We start from the raw sequence: 17,917 nt of genomic DNA, 5'->3' as shown, positions 1-17,917 counted from the left end.
TTAGGATCCTTTTAAATTTTTCCCCTTTCACCTTAAACCTATGCCCTCTGGTTATGGACTCCCCCCATCCCAGAGAAAAGACCTTGTCTATTTACCCTATCCATGCCCCTCATGATTTTATAAACCTCTACAAGGTCACCCCTCAGCCCCAACGTTCCAGGGAAAACAGCCCCAGTGTATTCAGCCTCTCCCTACAGCTCCAGCCCTGGCAGTATCTTTGTCAATCTTTTCTGAACCCTTTCAATTTTCACAACATCCTTCCTGGAGGAGGGAGACCAGAATTGCACACAATATTCAAAAAGCCTAACCAATGTCCTGTACAGCTGCAACAGGACTCTCCAACCCCTATACACAATGTTCTGACCAATAAAGGAAAGCATATCTCGGAGAGAGTGTAGAATGTTCTCAAAGGGGAGTGGGACTAGAAGGACGTCGTTGTACACATTGGAACAATGACATAGGAAGGGAAAAAGATGAGACTCTGAAGGGAGAATATAGGAAGTTAGGCAGGAATTTAAAAAGGAGGTCCTCAAGGATAGTAATATCTGGATTACTCCCAATGCTACGAGCTGGTGAGGGTAGGAATAGGAGGATAGAGCAGATAAATGCGTGGCTGAGGAGCTGGTGCATGGGAGAAGGGTCACATTTTTGGATCATTGGAATCTCTTCTGGGGTAGAAATGACCTGTACAAGGAGGACAGATTGCACCTGAATTGGAAGGGGACTAACATGCTGGCAGGAGGATTTAAACTATTAAGGTAGGGGGTGGGACCCAGGGATAGAGTGAGGAAAGAGATCCGTCTGAGACTGGTACAGTTGGGAGAAGAGGCGAGTCACAAACAGTCAGGAAAAAAGCAGAGAACAAGATAAATTAAACTGGATTTATTTCAATGTAAGAGGCCTAACAGGGAAGGCTGATGAACTCAGCATGGTTAGGAACATGGGACTGGGGTATCATATCAATTGCAGAGATGTGGCTCAGGGATGGACAGGACTGGCGGCTAAATGTTCCAGGATACAAATGCTATAGGAAGGATAGAAAGGGGGGAGCCAAGTGAGGAGGGGGAGTAGCGTTTTTATTAGGGATAACATTACGGCTGTACTTAAGGAGGATATTTCTGGGAAGTTATTTGGGTGGAACTGAGAAGTAAAAAAGGGATGATTACCTTATTGGGATCGTACTATAGATGCCCCAACAGTCATGGAAAACAAAATTCAGTCCCTTAGAGCACTGCAATTAACTCAAAGCTGAATAAGGAGGGAGCTGGGGAGCCTCACGGCTTCTTGCTTAAGGGTGAATGCCAGTTAGCACCATGAGAACAGAAATGCAGGAAGGAGAGCTAATAGAAACCATGATCAGAAATTTTAAGGAAGATGCCAATGGAGCAAGATCACACGTTATAAGGTGAAAGGATTGTGCATTGGACTAGACAGCCTTTCCTTTTTAAATTTGTTCATAGGGTGTTGGCATCACTGGCATTTATTACCCTACCCCCTAATTGCCCAGAAAGCAGTTAAGAGTCAATCCCATTGCTGTGGATCTGAAGTCACACGTGGCCCAGATCAGGTAATAACGGCAGATTTCCCGCCCTAAAAAGGCATCAGTGAATGAGATTTTTTTTTAAAAAAAAATAAATCAATGGTGATTATGTAGTCAGATTAGCTTAAATCCTAGATTCTAATCAAGAAAGCATCACATGGGTAGTAAAGCACTCGGACCACGAGAGGCCATGCTGAGCTTTGGCAAGGTGCTACATAAATGCAAGTCTTTTCTGACTACTTTTCCCCTCTGTTGTGGAATGGAGACTAGGTACAAGGTGTTGGGATTGCAACAGTTTGGAGGGAGAGCAGTGACTTCAAATTGCTTTGAGATGTCAGACTGTGAAAGCAATTTACAGAACCAAAGGAGACCATTCAGTCCATCTTTTCTGCTCTAACTGAGAGACGTACTACCCACACAGTGACACATAAATAAACATTCTCAGGTTGTGAAAGATGCAATAGAAAACACAAGTTGTGTCAGATTTGTAGCTCAACTTGAGATGAATTCAAAGAGAAAGGGAGAGCATATCATTTTAACACGGTAAGAGAGAGATTGAAAGAGTGACATATAAAGGGTGTGCGCAAGCAAAGAGAGTGTGCAAGGAGAACATGAGAAAGCAAGAATGTGCAACTCAAAGTCCACAAGATAGATTGAAAGCAAGAGTAAGATACCTAGGGAGAGAAATATTGAAAATTAGAGAAAGTGAGGAAGAGATAAACCTAGAGATTGTCACACAAAGGTCAAAAGTCAAAAAGAGAGAACATGACAGAGACACAAGTAGTTGGAGCAGAGATGCAAACAAGCAGAAAGAGACAAAAGTACAGTGAAATTCACAGAGAGAAACTTTTACAAGAAACAGACAGCAAGAGCAACTGTTGCTTCATTCATTCAGAAAATAACATTACATTTCCAATCCTAACAAATTACTTAAAAACATTAAAAACATTTTACTTCAATGATTCACATTACAAATGATGTTTATCGTCCATTTAACAACCTTACATTGACCGAAATAAAACCGTCTCCCGTTCTGACAGATGTACAAATGCTGGGATTTCATCATCCTCCAAACTGTATTATAAATCCTACTTTTTCGAAAGCAAGTACAATTGAGGCAGATTACAGCTTAGAGACAAGATATCTCTATATATTCAGCATGTTATAGGATGTAAAATTTATGGTCAAGTCATCTATTTTTCTCACCATGTGTTATTCAATTAATGTCTTTTCATATTTCTGAAACAGTGGGTCACAAGAAAGAGGTTTTTGATCGTGATTACTGTCTAACATCCTGTTACTGCATACAAATAAAATCAGATTGGGCTGGAATCAGAATTTAAAAGAATGAATATGTCATACAGTGTTTTGAGCTTGTCCCGCCATTGACAATCCTGGCTGATTGTCAATCTCAAATCCACCTTCCTCTCCCACCCCCATAGCCCTCAATTCCCTCCAAACCAAAAAAACATTAATCAGTCCTTGTCTGGAATATTCTGCATTCAACAGCTCTGCCACTACAACTCTCTCGGGTGGAGAATTCCAAAGATTCACAAGCAAAGCGCAGAAATTTATCTTAACATCTCTAAAGAGCCAGTTGCTTACTCCAAGACTGTAATCCCTAATTCTAGACTTCCCATTGCAGTGATTAATTATGCTACACATAATACATAGAATCAGAATCCTGGAAGCAAGCCTTTCAGCCCGTCAAGTCTACACTGACCCTTTGAACTGCATCCCAACCAGACTCACCCTATCCTTGTAACCCTGCATTTCCCTTGGATAATCCACCTAGCCTGCACATCCCTTGACAATATGGGGCAATTTAGCATGGCCAATCCACCTAACCTGCACATCTTTGGACTGTGGGTGGAAACCAAAGTACCCGGAGGAAATCCACGCAGACACGGGAAGAACATGCAAACTCCACGCAGATAGTCACCCAAGGATGAAATCAAACCTGAGTCCCTGGCACTGAGGCAGCAGTGCTAACCACTGAGCCATCCCCTATACAGAAACACTTGTGTTTACTCACTGGATAAGATTTCTGTTTGGGGAACATTTTTCTAACCCCATTGACAACCCAGAAGAATGCAACAAGGAAACATGACAGAATGGAAACAGCAAAAGCTCCTTTCCCAGGTGGTCTTGAACCACCAACCTCTTGGTTAACAGCCAAACACCACAGAGACTGGCCAATCCTGTTGGCTTGAAGACCTTTGGTGGATTTATTTACAGTAAATTGGTGCAGGCAGTACAAAGTGATCTCTAGAAAGCTACAATGCAGAGCAATGGATGATCTCTTATCTCACCAAGACACTCCCTATAGTTACAGCAAAACCTCTCAACTCTCACTCTCCAATTTCTCTTGGGGTTCAGTGGGAATACACCGTCTAAATTCACAACAAGCAGAGCAGTGAGATGTTTAACTCCCCATTCCCCTCCTCTAACAGCACCTACACAACCTATGACTTCCATTGTTGATAGGATCGCAGCCAACAGGCACGTAAGAACTCTACTTTCTCCAAGTCCCAGACCGTCCTACGTTGGGAATACATATCCAATCCTTCATCAGCACTGGATCAAAATACTGGAGAAAACAAACACTGGGAAAAGTTCCATCCAGACAAACAAGATGGGCATGGGGCGCTGGGGCAGAATTTGGTCAAGGTGAGATGGTGAGGATCCTGTTGGCAGTCTGGATGGTGAGGGATGATCCTGCTTTAGTGGAAAGATGTTGGAGAGCCATGCCCAAATGGGAAGGCCAACCTGCCCAGTGACACGAAGATGAGAGGCACGTACCCACTGCCTCTATCTCCCCTTCACTGGATTCTCACATCATACAGGAAACCCCACCACACTACCCCAACCACCAAACCCCCACCCTCCCTATCCAGTGCAAATATTCTTCCCGCTCTTTGGTCCCTCCCAATCAGACAGAAAGTGCCCAAGACGATGCAGCACTTCCTCGCTGGGCGGGGGTGTGGAGGCATCATTCCACTGGCATTGTGGGTTACCATAAGGAGGGGGAGTGGGGTGTGGCCAGCGGGAGGTTAGGATGGGGCTGATGGCAAAGTTGTCAACACAAATTTTACAGTGACAACGGACAGGAGAAAAAGGAAAAGAATTAGGCTTCTTAAAAAATTAATCTTAAAAAAAGCTCCTCCCATCACAAAGTGAAAATAGCGAAGAAACCTAAAAATGCCAACACATAGCCTGAAGGAAACAGTGCATATTGGCTTCAGGTCTATCAAATATACTTTAATTGCAAGGAGAACTATAGAATTGCAACCTGTTTTCATTTTTTAAAAATGTAATATGCAATGATACGGTAATTTGAATATTGGTTCCAGGCGTGATTCCAACAGTCTGAAAGCAAAATTTAAATCATATCTTTCAGATTTGCTCTGTCCCTCTACAAATACCCAAATCTTGTAATAAATCAGTCAAGTATTATCTTTGGAATCTATCAAATTATAGGAATACAGGAATCCATCAAAATTATAGGAACAGGATTAGGCCATTCAGCCTCTTACATTATTGTAATAAAATATGACTTCATAATGAAACAATTATTAGGTGATTATGGCATGTGTCAGTGGGCAGCACGTTTGCTCCACAGAGTCTCAAAGTTGTGGGTTCATTTCTGGGGTCCACATACAGACTCTCCAGTACAGTAGTAAGGGAGCCCCACACTGTCAGAAGTACTGCCTTTCAGATGGGATGTTAAACCAAGGGGTAAGTGTAACAATCCCAGAGCAGCAATTCAATGGTGAGCAGAGTGGGGGAAAAGATAGGAAGCCCCTGTACCCATTTGTCCCACAATCATTGCCGCACAAAAAAATGAAAACAAAAATCCATTTCTGTTATCATTGTGAGATCTTGCTGTGCATAAACTGGTGGCTGCATTTCCTGCACTTCAAAACTAAAATAGCTGGCTGCAAGGCATTCCATGGTTGCAACCTGCACCACACAAGTGCAAACCTCCCTTTCCATTTACTTCATCAAGTCTGCATTGATGGTTTTTTTCCCAAAATGCAAACTAGGTAACAATCAGGAAAAAAACAGAATGATAATTCGAGGAACAGGATCAGGCCCTTCAGCCCCCGATCCTGGTTCCACGCCGTGTCATGACAGCGTCTGGCAAATCACCCGAACACAATCCACTTAGTCATTTCTTTCTTCTCGCTCATTCCAGAAACACAAACAACATTTATTTTGTTGTTTTAATGTGGCAGCCTCTGGTTCTGTGCAATTCTCTAATGTCATCATTGGTCTGCAAAGAATTTGCTGGGTGATAAATCTGACAGCAGTCTTGTGGTACAAAGATAGTGAGAAGGTTGCTTTGGGAACCGAAAGCTGCTTTCAGAAGAGAGAGAGTTAAACCCATCTCTTGAAATGATACAGCAGAGAAGAAAGCCACTCTGCCCATCAAATTCCTGTGCTAGCCCTTCTGCACAGCTACCCAACATTTCTTACAACCCTCTCCCCTTAAACTTTTGATTATTTTCCCACTGTAGCATTTATTTAACTTGCTTTTTTTAAACCAATTATTGTTGGATTTCTTGCTGTTTCAGTTTAATGATTTTACATCATATGTCATTGCGTTTTTAAAATATTCTCCTCAATTCATCTCCGGTTCTTTTGAAAAGGAATTTTAAATCTTTATCTTCTTGTTCCTGACCCTCCTACTAGTTTTCTCTCTATTTACTCTACTGGGAGGTGGCAATAACCTCTCCAGACTACTAATCTAGAGACACAGACAATGATGTGGGTTCAAACCCTGCCACAGCAAGAGATAAAATTTAAATTCAACTAATTTTCTTTCCCCCGAAAAACCGAGGAATTAAAAAAGTTGGTCACCACTACTGAGGCTGTTATTACTTTATGACAACACCCTCTCGTTCACTTTAAGCAAGGAAATCTGCCGTCCTTGCCTGGTCTGGCCTCCACGGGACTCCAGACCCACACAAGGTTGTTGACTCTTAACTGCTGTCTGAAATGGCCCTAGCCAGCCACTCCTTTTGGGGCAATTAGGGATAGGCAACAAATGCCAGGATGCCAGGGATGCCCACAAAATCCGAATAAGGGTCACTTGACCCAAAATATTAACTCTGATTTCTGTCCACAGATGGTACCAGATCTGCTGAGCTTTTCCAGCAATTTCTGTTTTCAAAGGCCACAAAATCCTTCATGATGTTGAAAAACTCGACTGAATCTCTCCCCAGACATCAATGATCCAAGAAAAACCATCTCAACTTTCCCCCAACAATGTCACTCGTCATAATGCAGGGAATTTGTGCACAGTAATCTCCCACTAACAGCAATAGATTAGATTAGATTACTTACAGTGTGGAAACAGGCCAAATGGCCCAACAAGTCCACACCGACCCTCTGAAGAGCAACCCACCCAGACCCATTCCCCTACATTTACCCCTTCACTTAACACTACGGGCAATTTAGCATGGCCAATCCACCCTAACCTGCACATTTTTGGATTGTGGAAGGAAACCCACACAGACACGGGGAGAATGTGCAAACTCCACATAGACAGTGGCCTGAGGCAGGAGTTGAACCTGGATCTGTGGCGCTGCGAGGCAGCAGTGCTAACTACTGTGCCACTTATCTGCAGGTAATCTCTTTTGGCGACGTTGGATGAGAGGTGAATGTTGGCCAAGATATCAGGAGGAGTAGGTCATTCAGCCCCCCAACGTGTTCCACCAAACACGAAGGTTATGGCAGCTTCAGCTCCACTTCCCCAGCTGCACCCCACACCAATCGCCAATCAAAAACAAAACCGAACTCAATCTTGAATATGTTCAAGTACTCAGCCTCAAGTTCTCTGGGAGAGAAAATTCCAATAATTAATGTCACTTACAGGGAAAAAAAATCCTCCTCATTGTGGTCTTAAATGGGAGACCATTTATTAGGAAATGGCACCTCCAACTGCCCTGTGACAGAAAAAACATTCTCCACACATCCACCCTGTCAAGCCTCCTCAAAACTGCTTAAGTTTCAATAAGATCACCTCTTACATGCAAAGGAATGTGCTCATTGACATTCATGCTAAATCACATTGCCCTCTATCCATCTTCCTTTTGTCTGTTACATTCTTGATTGTCACTACAAATATCACCATTAGTAGGCACTTCTTATAAAGCTGCAGCATGCTTTAAGCACATCACCAAGATTGTGTGTTTGTCAGTTTTCATTTCAGTCTTTCCTTTCTCCCACAGTCCGCAACCCCAAGCTTGGCTTCAAATGGCCATTATTTGCTTTGAACAGACAATTGTATTTCCTTCATAAACTATGGAGTCGCATCTAAGACCGACAGAAACATGGCCAACCACCAACTCCATACCGTCAAACATGATTATATCAATTCTTTTATAAAATTGCTTTACAAACTCTCACTCACGTCCAATTAACCCCATATGGACATAATGAAAGAAGGAGAAGACCAAAAGAAATAGGAAGAGGAGTAAGCCATTCAGCCCCCCGAGCCTGTTCTGCCATTCAATAGGATCGTGGCTCATCCAATATTCCTCACACCCACTTTCTTGCCCTTCCCCTGTAACCCTCGACTCCCCCACTGATCAAGAACCTCTCAGCCTCAAATATACACAAGGACTATGCTTCCACAGCTCTCTGGGCAAGGACTTCCAAAGACTTACAACCCTCAGAGAAGAAATTCCTCCTCACCTCAGTCACCCCTATATCCTAAGACTATGCTCTCTGGTCCCAGACTCTCCCATGAGGGGAAACACACTCTCAGCATTTACTCCATCAAGCCCCTTCAGAATCTTATATGTTTCACTGAGATCAAACCTCGATCATCCAAACTACAGTGAGTCCCAACCTGTTTAGCCATTGTTCATAAGACAATCTCTTCATACCAGTGAACCTTCTAAGGACTGCCTCTCGTGAACTTGAGTCACCGTAGTCTTATCAGGCCATAGGGCTGCTTTCTCATTAGGGAGAGACAACCGATCGTGGTTTAACCTAGGAACCTCCATACCTCAGGTGAGGGGAGAGGTTGAGAAGGAGAGTCCTTCATGGCAACCTCAACTGGTGTGGGAATTGAACCCACACTGTTAGCATCATACTGCTTCACAAAACAAAAACGTGAGGATGAGACGAGTTAATAGAATGCCTGCTTCTTTCGAGGGAAAAAAACCCAGCAAATCTCCAGCTCTATCAAAAGCTTCAATACCACAAGAAAGAAATAGCTAAATGAAAAATTACACATTACAATGCCTTCCCTTTTCAGCCTTGCAACAGCTGAACTCTGCAAAGTCATCTTCCCTTTTACACAACTCCTGTAGCACTGTTCCATTTGTACGCTGCAGATGAGTGTACAACCCTCTCCATCCTCTCAAGAAGATAGGCTCAAGTCCCACTCCAGAGATCTGAATGCCACAATCAGTACCACATCCTGATACTGCACTGCCCAAGGTGCCACTTTTTGGATGAGACTTGAACAAGGAACTTCCCACTCTCTGTAGCTTTGGGAGGGGGGGGGGGGGGGGAAAGAGGGGAAAGAGATCAAGCAGGAAGTTCCATGTGGTGTCCTGACCAACCTGTAGATCACATCCAACAGATTTTATCATTTTTTTGTGGGAGCTCGCTGTGAACAAATTGCATACCAGTTTGCCACATTATGACCATACAAACTACAAAATGCTTTGAAATGTATAACACAAATTTAAATGCCTTTTTTGTGTACCTCATACAGTAAAGAGTTTGGATTTCTTAGCCCAAGCTCCCCAGGGCAAATACAGCAATGGCCTACTTGCCATCTCACACCTCCACTTTCTCTACAAAGTGGCCTGAACTATGAATATCAGTGCTGCTCCAAGGTCTGGCGAGAGGAAATCTAGTCTGGCACAAAGTTAAATAGCAGTTTAACATACTATTTCTGTCCTTCCCCCTTCAGAATTTGCAGATTGCTCAATCATTTTTTTCCACCCACCCACAACATTTTAAAAACCTACTTGCCTCCAGCAGGATCTGCAAAGTGTTGGGTCAGTCCAGTGGTACTGCTGAAGGCTCGCGGATCCAAATCCAAAATAGGGAGAAACCTGCAGATGCTTCAGATATGATGTGCAGACACCAGTGTTGGACTGGGGTGGGCAAAGTCAGAAGTCGCATGTCACCAGGTTATAGCTCACTGGGTTTATTTAAAATCACAAGCTTTCGGAGGGACGTCTTTCCCTGATGAAGGAGCAGCGCTCCGAAAGCTTGTGATTTTAAATAAACCCATTGGATTATAACATGCTGACTTGTGACTTCATGCTTCAGATACAAAAAGATTGGCAAAGCATGAATGGGACAGATCAGTCATACAGAACAAACTCATGGAATTGAATGGCCTCTCTTCGTTCCTGAATCTTGTAACCTCTCTGGCACACACAAAGCACTGTAAATGTCTGGAATTCTTCCGATTCTATCCTATTGTTTCAAGATTCACTCTCACTGGCTAGCAATCGGGCATTATCTTTCCGTCATTAAGGGGTTCCACGTCAAAGTTGGCACTGCCGCTGGCTCATAATGCTCCTTCTAATCTGCATGGCATGTAAAATACTTAAGGGCTGTTGTGATCTGGAATGCACTGCCTTTTAGGACAGTGGAAGCAGATTCTATAGGCACTTTCCAAAGGGAATCAGATAAAATACTTGCAAGGCAAACATTTGCAGAGCTGCAAGGGAAGGGGTAGAGGAATTGAACCCAGCTTGAACAGCTCCTGCAAACACTAATTTGCATGTATGTGGAATCTTTAACATCGTAGAAAGCTATTTCACAGGAAGGATATTAGACAAAATTTGACACTCAACCACATTAGGATAGCTGACCAAGAGCTTGGTCAAAGAGGCAGGGTTTACAAAGCATCTTTAAAGCAGGTAGGAGGGTTTGGGGAAAAGATTTCAAGGTCTAGACTCAGGAAATAACAGGTGAACCATGAAGATTAGGGATGGGGGTAGAGCAGGATGCAGAAAGTGTTAATGGGCCAAATGGTTGTGCTGCCAAAACTGGAAATTCAAAGCAAAAAGATGAAATATTTCAAAGTTGCAGGTCCTGTTCGTTCACCTGAAACTGCATCTCGCCCCTATTTTCAGATGCTGGCTCATCCATTCACTCTAAGATATATTACCTCTCCTCCTTAAACTTTACCGCAGATGCACAAGTCAGGTTGAACAGATCAAAAAAATGACTCACATCCATGCTGTTGAAGAAAGGTACGAAACAGGGAAGCAGAAAGCACGGGAATGCTATCAAGCTTTGGGAAAGGGAGACAGACAGACAGACAGACAGAGGCAGAGAGACGTAGCATTTAACATCATCTCTTCGAACTGCCACACAGCCCAAATATTAATCTCGACTTTTTCTTTCCCATGGCCAAAGCTTTCTTCTCTCCAGCACCTTCTGCATTTCAATTCTGAATTCCTCCCATTCACAGTTTCATAAACCTCCTCCACACAGACTTGGAAGAGAGTGACACCTTACATAGCCAGCAGCAGAGAGCTCAGTCATAATAGCTGGCTGTCGCAGATGCTTTAAATCAAAATAAAAGTTTCTCAAGGCAAGTAAAATGAATGTAAAATAGAAACAGCAAAACTGCATGACTTCACCATGAGATAATCTACAGATCTGAAATAAAAACACCCCATGCCCACACATACACAACACTGCATTTGAGAGGCACAGTGAAGCATGCAGATTAAAGAGAGAAATTGGCCATTCACTCAACTGCTTACAAGTGCCTGTTTGTCAATTCCTGGATTTGCAAAAAGGACCAAGATGGAACGACTCACTCCCCTCTGGCAACTGTGTCTCTCATGTGTAGATCTCTCTCTCTTTTTCTGCAGCTCCTGTAAGTGTACAATACACCTACTGCACTTTCAACTGCAGCCTGTTTGCATGCTGGAGCCACAATCCAAGTGTACACTTACAAAAGACTTGGATACCGGAGAATGCCAGGACATTAAGATGATGATGACTAGGAGGGAGTGCCCAGCACCTCAGGTCAGTAACGCAAGTCTCCCAAGTGCCTGGCCTCTCCAGTATTTAGCAAGCAGCTTCAGAACCATTTGCTTCTTTTGTTTCTCCTTAAGCCAGGACTGAACCCAAACCCTTCATTATCTCCTGCTACACAGCTTTACACCTTGTGAAAGTTAACCCTCAAACAAATTTCATTTTTTGTTTTGGATAAATCTCATTTGAAATAAATTTAAATAAAGTTAACCAATTCCGAGACAGAGAGAATTCCCTCTATCTTGTTTAAACATCAATATTTACAGTGATGGTCGTTTAATTCACTCCAACCAAAACACATTAAATCTTTGAGATCAACAATAGCTCAATTTAAATGAAAACTCTTTTGTTAAAAAAGTTACATAGTTACTCATTTAATGTTTTGAAAAACTATGAAAATATTATGTTATAAAAAGAACTCCACTGGTGATTATCAACTTAGCCTCACCAACAGGCATCTATTTCAGATACATTACTAAACTAACTCCTCTGCTTTGATCTGGTCCAATTGTTCAATATTGCATTTCTCAGAAAGCAGCACAATCATGCAATGATTGTTGTAAATACAACACTTGGAAGCCAATAATTCCAGGTCAAAGCTCAAAGATCACACTTTTATCTGTGAACCTTTATTATGTGGTCAAGTATGCAACTATATATTCACTATTTAAATTAAGAAATTAATCCTCTTTCTTGCTTTTCACTGTATACCTTTCTCCTCACTGTCCATTATTGTTTTACCTCCTTGTACCTCTATGATCTTCATTTGCTTTCTCTCTACTTTATCTACCTTTAATTTTCTGGTCATCTATTTCTGCTATTTATTTGACCCCGATTTCCTCTCATCTGTCCTGATAATTCCAAATAAACGTGCATGTAGCTGGAAGTATTTACTGTCCTCTTCAGCTTGTCTCCTTTCCTTTAATTAGTTATCGCTTTCTTATCATTTGATCATTTTCAATTCACAATATTTCACTTGACACATCCACGACTGTTTTTCTTCCCACTCAATCTTCAGTCTGTCTCTTGCCACACCAATTTTCCATTTTGGAAGAGGTTTAGTCTAATTGAATCTATTTTTCGTTACATTCCTGTACCCTTCCTTAAAAAAACCGTCAGCCCAATGGTCTGACACTCTGCTTCCTCATTTTCTGATCGCTCTAATTTCCCTTCAGTTTCTCTACATATCAGTTCCTCTTCTAATCTCTTTTTCTCCATGATTCTCTCATTCCTATCACTTCCCCTCCTTACCTGAATTTCTCAAACTCTTCCCTGGATTTTGACCCGATATTTCCTTTGCCTCACTTTCCTTCTTATTTCCTTTTCCCCTTTCTCATTTTGTCTCCTTATCTCTACCTCTCCCAATCCTCTTTTCCATAGATTCTTTAACATTTCTCCAATTTTCAATCTTCATTCCATTCTCACTTTATCGCAATTATCCCTTTCCCATTTCCCCACACATTTTCCTTTCTGCATCTTATTTTCCCCAGATTCACTTTCTTTTCTACAGTTGAGCATTCACTCTCTCAGGTTCTCTTTCCTCCAGTTTCTCATTCTCTCCTTTTCCCTATTCTCTCATTTCCACTTTCCCCCAGTTTCTTACACCCTCTTCTCTTAAATTTTTTTCTTCTCCAAGTTTTTCATTTCCTTTCTCCCATTTTTCATGCATCTGGTTCCCAATTTCATATTCCCTCTTTCCCACTCTCTCTCATTTCCTTCTTTCATTTTCCCTTTCCTGAATTTCCCTCTCTCCAATTTCTCATTCCCCCATTTCTCACTTTGTTTCCATTTTCTCATTTCTCCTTTTCACATTTTTGCTCTACCCAATTTCTCATCCCCCTTTACCTTCCTTCTTTTCCCACTTTCTTCTTGCAATTTCTCCTTACAATTTCACACTCCCTCCTTTTTCTCTCCACAATTTCTCACTCCCTCTTTTCACTTTTTCTCTCGTTTTCTCTCTCCCTCTTTTCACACTTTTTCTCTCTCCCCAATTTCTCACTCCCTCTTTTCACAACCTCTCTCCAATTTGTCACTCCCTCTTTACACACCTTCTCTCTCCAATTTCTCATTTTTTTCCACTTTCTGCTTCCAATTTCTCATTCCTTCTTTTTCCACTTTCTCCTTCCAATTTTTCGTTCTTCCTTTTTCACTTTTTTCTCTCTCCAATTTCACATTCTCTCTTTCCACACTTTTCCCCCTTCTGTCCGATTTCTCATTCCCCTCTTTCCGCAGTCTCGCCCTTCCCCTTAGTTTCTCACTGCCTCTCTACCCGTCTCACCTTCTCAACCCCCTTCCGCACGGACCCAAGGCTGCCGGGGTCTCCGGCTCTCACTCACCCTTGCTGCCCCGGTCTCCAGTTCTGATTCCCGGCGCCGGCAGCAGCAGCGGCAGCAGCGCTGGCCGCTCTCTCCATTCCCCCCGCTGCGCTCCCGCTGCTCTGGCCGGCACACAGCGCTCCGCAGCCCCGGGGGGGAGACTCTCCAGCATCTGCACCAGGGACAGGGGGGGGTTGGGGGGGGGGGGGGGAAGGGGCGAGGGGGTGGTGGACAGGGGCAAGGGAGGGTGGAGAGAGGGAAGTGCAAACTCCCCCCCCTCCCTCTCTCACTCCGGGAGTTTGGGTTGCACTCACTCACACTGTTTGCCCACCCCCCCCCTCAAAACCTCCCTCCCCTCCTGCCTCTCGGTGCAAAACCCTCCTTTGCTCTCACACAACACAGTGTGACAGTCTGCCTCATGCACGCGCCTCCATGCTCGTACTTCCCTCGCTTGAGCGCCATCCCGCTCTGGAACGCGCCTTCATGCTCGTACCCAGCTTTCGAGGAGCGCGACACCGCCCCGTGCACACGCTGCGACTCAACCTCCTAAAAAAAGAAGACATTGTTAATGGAGTTTGGAGGGAGGGGTCGGGGCTGTGGCGTGAGATATAATTATTTTTTTTTGTTTGCCAAGAATGCGCGCCACCGCATTCTAAAGATCGTCTCGGGAACGCGCCCCCCAACCAACTCGGAGGAGCAAGGCGCGCCCCAGTCCATCACTCACCCCCGCTCAGGAGAGAGAGAGAGAGAGAGAATGTGTATACATAATGAAGCAGTGTCCAGCTAGATTCATAGAACATCAGTAAATTCATGAATAAACAACAAAACTTGCATTCCTGCACTTGCCCTTCTATGCCATTGTACTGTACATGAATAAAATCACAAGTGCCCTGCAACACCTGTAAACTACTTCCCAAAATAAGATGAAAGTGGGGCTGCTTTCCCTGTAGTTCAGAGGCTGAGGGGTGAAAATCATGAGGGGCATGGATAAGGTGAATAGTCAAGGTCTTTTCTGCAGGGTAGAAAAGTCCAAAACTCTAGGACGTAGGTTGAGGGATAACATTTTCATGCAGAGGGTGGTGCATATATGGAACAAGCTGCCAATGGAAGTGGTGGAGGCTGGTACAATTACAACATTTAAAAGGCATCTGGATGGGTACATGAATAGGAAGGGTTTAGAGGGATATGGGCCAAGTGTTAGCAAATGGGACTAAATTAATTTAGGATATTTGGTCAGCATGGAAGAGTCGGACTGAAGGGTCTGTTTCCATGCCGTAAATCGCTATGATTTTATGTCTCTTCATAGTCATAGAATATCTCTAGATCGCCACCTCCACTCTCACCCCTCCTCTGCATTTCATTGATCTAGCTTGGGTCCAGGTCTATTACCAGTTCAAATTCAAAATCTGTGTTCGGAATTCTCCAAATCCCTAGTGCTTCGTGTAATCCCTCTCCTCTAGTTTACAACCAAGAGAAACACAAGTAGGTGCAGGAGGTAGCCATTCAGCCCTTTGTATTGTTCTACCATTTATGAAGTCTGCAGCTGATGTTCTGTCTCTATTTCACTTTCCCCTCGACTCCCTTCATCACCAACATTCTATCAATCTCTACCTTGAACTGGACAATCCACACCTGATCATCCACACCTCTCTGGGGTACAGGGATGCACACTTTTTAAATGAAGAAATTTCTCTTCCTCTCAGTCCTAATTGGTCAACATCTTATTGTAAGCTCTGGAAGTCACTGCATTCCTCTAACTCCCTTTCACCTTCTCCACCACACTGAAAAAGCATTTTTCTTAAATATAGTCTCCTGCACAAGTATCTCCATAGAGGCTCACTGGCATTTTTGTCTGATTACAGCAGCAATGATAATTTGTATTTAAACAATACTTTTATAACATTCCAAGATCTTCTATTGTTCTAATCCCCAAAGTCAACCTATTCAGAAATGCTCTTAAACACCGCTGGAATAGGTAGAACTTGAACATCTTGGTCTGGAGATAGAGACATTACAATTGCACAACAATAACCCTTGAAAGGAGGTCAAGAATATTTTCTCAACAATCTGTTCAGAGATGTCATGACGCACCTCATGAGCAGGTGGGACTTGATTTGAGGCCTCCTGGCCCAGGGGTAGGACACTGTGCCACAACAGCCCCTTGGATGGGGGCTCGACTGAATCTCCAGTTATCTCCAGCACCATGCAACCAATTAAGTACAACTGATATACAAGTAATAACCATCAGAAAATAACTGATATGAAGCGACATGTTGAGACTAGGTTTGATCAGAGGTAGATTTGAAGAGGGTCTTAAATGGGGAGAAAGAGGTTTTCATGAGTAGCAAGGTTTAGCTTCAGAATTCCTGTCCTTACGATCTGGATAGCTGAGGGCTAATAGTTGAGAGGATAGGATTGCAGGAGTGCAAAGATCTTGGAGCATTAGGCTGGAAGAGATTACAGATATAAAGAAGGGTAAGCCAGGGAGGAAGTTGTAAAGAAAGATGTGAAGCACCCAAGCTCAGAGGCATGAATGAATAAAAACATTCCTTTCTTAGACTTTACGTTTGCTACTTTTTAAAGTCGCTTGTATCCAAAGTTGTATTTTTCTTGAATATCTTGTCATGAATGAAGGAATCTTCTATTTTGAAAAATAAATTATAAAATAATGTTAACATTATTAATTTTTAAAAATCTGTTGTAGGTAAGTGATCAGAACTCAGGATATTTGTGATTAATCAAATACAAAATAATAGCAACTGATTCAATCAAATCAGTGAAAACATTTTCAGGAAAATAACTTAACTTGCCTTTTTTTTTGCCTTGGCTATTTATAATGTAGCTAAGAAACAATTTGGGTAAAATGATGGCTTGCCCAGAATTTGTCTTGTTGATGTCAGAAATGGCCCTATTAACTAATGCTTCATTACGCCCAGCAATAGCGAGGCCCTCAATTCTCTGGCCTAACCCATGCTGCTGTACACCACACTTAATTTGCTGCTCCTTATTCCCTGACCACACAGATCTAAATGAAAACAGAAGTTACCAGAGAGTCTTTGTAGGTCTGGTGTCATGTGTGCAGAGAGAAGGAGATGTAAAGTTTGAAATCCAAGATGACTCTCCTTTGGAGCTTCACTTCAGAATTAGTTCTTTGGATATAAAATGTTTAGGGACATCCAGAGGTTATGAAAGGTGTGATATAATTGCACAGTGTTACTGTTGTTTTTGTTGCAACTGCACTATATGCTCAGATACTACAGTATAACTATGTTTGGCAGCTTTCAGTTAACTTCAGATTCTGAGAGGAACATAGAAACAGGTGGAGGCTATTCAGTGCCTGAAGCCTGTTCTGTTCCAGTTTTAATATTCATTCATTCATGTTGGCTTTCCTGGCTGGGCGAGTATTTACTGTGTATCCCCAAATGGCCTTTGAGAAGGTGGTAGTGAGCTGTTTTCTTGCCCGCTGCAGTCCATTTGGTATAGGGGCACCCACAGTTTTGTTAGGGAGGGAGTTCTGGAATTTTGACCTTGCCACGCCAAAGGAACATGATATATTTTCAAATAACAATGGTGAATGTCTTAGAAGGAATCTTCTTGTTGATGGTATTTCTATATGCATACTGTATTTGACCTGTGTGGTGAAGGTCATGGGTATTGACAGTGCTGTCTCCGGAGCCTTGGTGCATCTTGTAGATGGTACACACTGCTGCTACTGAATGTTAGTGGTGGACTGAATATTGAAAGTCATGAATGGCGTACCAGTCAAGCAGGCTGCTTTGTCCTAAATGGTGTCAAGCTTCTTGAATGTTGTTGGAGCTCCACTCATCCAGGTAAGTGGGAAGTTTTCCATCACACTCCTGACTTGTGCCTTGTTGGCAGAATAATAGAATTCCTACAGTGTGGAAGCAGGCCATAAAGCTCATTTACTCCACGCTGAACCTCTGAAGAACAATCCATTCAGACCCACACCCTCTACCCTATTCCTCATGGCTAACCCACTAACCCTGGACATTATGGGCAATTTACCATG

At 42.9% G+C, this 17,917-nt stretch overlaps 1 protein-coding gene across 1 annotated transcript in view; it reads right to left on the bottom strand.

The window, feature by feature from the left end:
- LOC132836583 (neuronal PAS domain-containing protein 3-like) overlaps positions 1 to 13,980 on the bottom strand; it is a 432,887-nt gene extending 418,907 nt beyond the window's left edge. Inside the window, exon 1 of the mRNA XM_060855949.1 lies at positions 13,909 to 13,980. The gene's annotated coding sequence lies outside the window, so the exon portion shown is untranslated. The remainder of the gene's footprint in view (positions 1 to 13,908) is intronic.
- Positions 13,981 to 17,917: the final 3,937 nt, after the last annotated feature.

The sequence above is a fragment of the Hemiscyllium ocellatum genome, chromosome 47 (assembly GCF_020745735.1).
Source record: "Hemiscyllium ocellatum isolate sHemOce1 chromosome 47, sHemOce1.pat.X.cur, whole genome shotgun sequence".
Taxonomy (NCBI): Eukaryota; Metazoa; Chordata; class Chondrichthyes; order Orectolobiformes; family Hemiscylliidae; genus Hemiscyllium; species Hemiscyllium ocellatum.
The sequence above is the reverse complement of the archived record's forward strand: the minus strand, read 5'-3'. Positions and strand labels throughout refer to the sequence as shown.